Raw genomic sequence first — 4,889 nt, forward strand, 5'->3', positions numbered from 1 at the left:
GGATTGAACTTGCATCGTAACAACAGCGTACGAGGTTCGCTAACCACCTGACCTACTACGTGCTATTAACCTATTCTAGGGTGTATTATTTAAGAACATTTGTAGCCGTGTAATTTATTATGCATGTAGCATTTACTGTAGAACTTTGATTTTTTAATTATTTGAAAACATTTTTAAAAGAGTTCATGAATTATAAAATAGTTCACCGGTTTTGAAAAAAAGTTCAACAATTTGAAAAAGTTCATGATTTTGAGAAAAAGTTAATCCATTTTGAAAAAATAGTTCACAAATCTTGAGAAAAATTTCAAGTATTACAAAAAGTTCAAGAAATTTTCAAAAAGGTTCATCGATATTGGAAAAAGTTCGCCTATTTGAAAAAAAAGATCATGACCTAGAAAAAAAGTTCATCAATTTGAAAAAGAACATCAAAATTGGAAAACAAAAGTTCATCCAATCTGAAAAAAGTTCATCGAAATTGAGAAAAGTTCATTCAACTTTAAAAAATTAATGGATTTTGGAAAAAAATCAATGAACTTCTAGAAAAATTCATGGATTTTGAAAATTTTCATTGAATTTTAAAAAAAAGCTCATCGATTTGAAGAAAATTATCATATATTTGCAAATCAATTCATCGGACCAATATAAAGAAGAAAAAGGAATAAAGAAAAAAATTAAAAGGAAAAGAACGAATAATAGAAGAACAAGTTAAAGCTAACCAGATCCCACTAGGTGGTCGGGTGGTTATTAATGAGCACTCTTTACAAAGGTCACTCCCATCTTCCAAGGTTGTAACAAGTGGCGCACCGTACCTCGGAGTTTTCCCTTTTTTCGTATATCCATTTATTCAAAACATTTTATCTCCTAAACCACGCGTCCAAATCTCGAACCATTTTCATCGTTTGATTCCTCGCATCGAGATTTTCAAAAGTAGATCCCATGTTGATAGGTTTTGACAAACTTTTTTTCATGGAAAAACGGATGAGAAAACTGAACCAGGAGCACATTTTTTTCCTGTTCGGAAGAGGCATGAATGTGCCTCTCGCGGAAGCAAAGTTGTGCCTCCACGAGAAGTAAACCCCTGCCTCTCGCGAAAGGGAAAAAAAGGGAAAACACATCTTTTTCCGTTTTCGAGAGGCACAGTCGTGCCTCTCGCGGAAGCAAATCCATTTGTTGGTACTAAAACCGGCCAACCTTGGGTAGGGGGTCCCGAGCTGTGGATCTTGGATCTATGGGTAACAGGAGACAAAGGGGACAATATTTACCCGGGTTCGGGCCTTCTCAAAGAGGTAATACCCTACGTCCTGCTTTGATTGTATTGATGATGATGTATCAAGTACAAGCTTGATCCACCTCAGATTGTAAGTTGTGTTCTAACTTCTAACCCTAAGGATAGATGGTTGTAATTGTGACCGTGGTCTCTACAGACTAAACCCCTCGGTTTATATAGACACTAGGGGTATACACATGGTCCGTTGCCAATCTAGGGATTCACATGTCGATAGTCGATGCAGTCCTTGGAGTACACGTCAAGTCTTCGGTAGAGTCCACCTTGATCCCGCCGAAGTGCGAGGCTTCTGGAGTCCTTCCTTGTGTAGTACGGTGGGTTGTAAGCTCGGCCCATGGACTGCGGGCCAACTGGGTTGGTACCCCCTCGTCCTCACCATGGGACTTCCTTTTGCTTTGCCCCTACTACCTTTCTGGCCTGCTTGAAGACCCAACAGTTCTGGTTGGTGTGATTGACAGGTCTGTCCGAGGTTCCATGAATCTGGCAAGGCCTGTCGAGGATTTTATCAAGCTGGCTAGGACCATCCTTATTCCCTTTAAAGGGCTTCTTTTTCTGACTAGCCCTGGGGCCGCTGAACCCTGCATTAACTGCGACGTCCTCGGTGTTCCTGATGCCGTTCTTGTGCCTATGCTTATTCTTATTGCGCTTAGGTTTGTCGTTACCATCACGGGCTTCTGAGGTGCTGGCCTCACCGTTGTGAGAGTTGCAAGCCAGCCAACTGTCATCTCCCGCCCAAAAGCGGGCCATGAGGGAAGTAATGGTTGTCGTGGTCCTCGGCTTATCTTGCCTGAGCTAGCGTGTGAGCCATTCGTCCCCGATACTATGACGGAAGGCAGCAATTGCCTTTGCATCAGGGCAATCAATAATCTGGTTCTTTTTAGTCAAGAACCATTTCCAGAACTTTGTTGCTGACTCACTGGGTTGTTGAATGACGTGACTGAGATCATCTACGTCTGAGGGCCGGACATAAGTGCCATGGAAATTTTCCCTAAAGGTGTCCTCAAGCGCCTCCCAGCTCCCGATGGAGTGAGGAGGCAGTCTATTGAGCCAGTGCCTCGTCGGTCCTTAAGCGACAGGTATTGAATGGCATGGACCTTGTCTTCGTGAGCCATGTGGATATGGAGGAGAAAATCTTTGATCCACTCGGCTGGTTTGATCGCCCGTCGTATTGTTCGATATTTATGGGTTTAAACCTGTCCCGGAACTAGTGCTCCATCAGATTGTCTGTGAAACAGATCAAATGCACGGGCCCTCGAAATCGAGCCGTGTTATGCCGAATATTGGGAGACATCCTTGCATATGCATGTTCCTGAGCCCTGTCATGCATGTCTAACCAGGCTTCGTAGCTGTCGAGTTCGTCTGGCGCACGTCCTCTTGACCCGTAAATGGATCGCGGAGGGGCTCAATTTTCTTCTAGCCTTTGACGTGCATCGTAGAGCTCAGGGTATTCCACAGGGTCCTTGCCAAGATGGCGGTTTGTTGTTTGGGAGGGTTCATGTGTTCCCCTGCCGGCCCGTCACGCCCTCTAGGAGGTCGATTAGGCTAGTCGGCACGGCCGAGTGTCAAAAGCATGTTCCCAGTTGCCTCGTCATTGAATTCTGGTAGTAACCGCCGGTGTGGGTAAGATTTCGATGCGCTTTCCCATTATTCTTCGAGGTCTTCCTCGGCTACGAGGATTTCCATCCATTTGTCGTTGAGCTCGTTCTGATCAGTGTGCAGCTATTGTTGCTTCTTTTTCATGCTCCTGGCGGTTGCCACCAACCTCCGTCTAAACCGTTCTTGCTCATATGGGTCTTCGGGGACTATGAATTCCTTGACTCCGAAGCTCTCATCTTCCTCAGATTTAGGTAGACAGTTTCTTTCGACCCCATCATTGAGATCGTCGGGTTCTTCATCCTTGGGTATTCCCGCAGGGCTATTTTGCCGCCCTGGGGAGGCTTGAATGTCATGTACCTAGTTATCGGCATCCTTTTATGCCCGCCGGGGCTGCCGTCGGTACCTTTTGGTCGTCGGCGTCGACTCTCGAGGGATTCTTGGGAGTATCGTCCATGTAGACGTCATAGGTGGACGTGGCAGCCATTTGCCCGTGTGAATTGTGGGTCTGTGCAGGTGAGTCCTAGTAATGTCGTCGGCATCTTCATCCATGTTAGTGGCTTTGTTGGATGCGTAGTTAAGTAGGTCGGTTAAGTCATTGACGGTGGCGACTAGGTGGGTGGTGGCGAGGCATAAATTTCTGATGGGGAACATTGCATGGAAAACAAAAAAATCTATGCACACGCAAGATCTATCCATGTATATGCATAGCTACGAGAGGGGGAGAGCATCTACATACCCTTGTAGATCGCTAAGCGGAAGCGTTTATTGATACGTCTCCAACATATTTATAATTTTTTATTGTTATATGTTGTTATATTTTCATTCTTGGATATATTAGAATCATTTTGCTTGTTTTTTAATTCGCAGAAAATCAATACCAAACAGAGTCCAAACAGAGCGAAACTTTTTGGAGATTTTTTCTGGACCAGAAGACACCTGTTGGGCCAAAGAAGTACCAGAGGGGGGCTCCGATGAGAGCACAACCCACCAGGGTGCGCCTGGGGGTCCAAGCGCGCCCAGGTGGGTTGTGCCCACCTCGGTGGCTCCCACACTGCCACTTTGCTCTATAAATACCCCAATATTCCAAAAACCCTAGGGGAGTCAACGAAAATCAATTCCAGCCGCCGCAAGTTCCAGAAACCACAAATCCAATCTAGACACCATCACAGAGGGGTTCATCCTCCTCATTGGTGCCTCTCCGATGATGCGTGAGTAGTTCATTAGTTAGTAGCTAGATGGCTTCCTCTCTCTCTCTCTTTTGATTCTCAATACAGTGATCTCTTGGAGATCTAGTTGATGTAACTCTTTCTGCGGTGTGTTTGTTGGGATCCAATCAACTTTGAGTTTATAACCAGATCTATGTTTTTATCCATGAAAGTTATTTGAGTCTTTTGATCTCTCATATGCATGATTAATTATAGCCTCGTATTTCTTCTTCAAATATTTGGTTTAGTTAGGCCGACTAGTTTGATTTTTCTTGCCATGAGAAGAGGTACTTTGTGATGGGTTCGATATTACGGTGCTTGATCCCAGTGATATAAGGGGAACCGACACATATGTATCGTTGCTATTAAGGATAACAAGATGGGGTCTATTTCTACATAAATAGATCTTGTCTACATCATGTCATCGTTCTTATTGCATTACTCCATTTCTTCATGAACTTAATACAGTAGATGCATGCTGGATAGCGGTCGATGTGTGGAGTAATAGTAGTAGATGCAGGCAGGAATCAGTCTAATAATCTTGGACGTGATGCTTATATAATGATCATTGCCTGGATATCTTTATGATTATTTGAAGTTCTATCAATTGCCCAACAGTAATTTGTTTACCCACCGTATGATATTTTTCTTGAGAGAGAAGCCACTAGTGAAATCTATGGCCCCCGGGTCTCTTCTTTATTATATTTGCCTTCGCGATCTATTTTTATTTTCTTTTAAGATCTATTAGTCCAAAAATACAAAAATACCTTGCTGCAATTTATTATTATTTATTTTATCTAGCG

Source organism: Triticum aestivum, chromosome 4A (assembly GCF_018294505.1).
Source record: "Triticum aestivum cultivar Chinese Spring chromosome 4A, IWGSC CS RefSeq v2.1, whole genome shotgun sequence".
Classification (NCBI taxonomy): Eukaryota; Viridiplantae; Streptophyta; class Magnoliopsida; order Poales; family Poaceae; genus Triticum; species Triticum aestivum.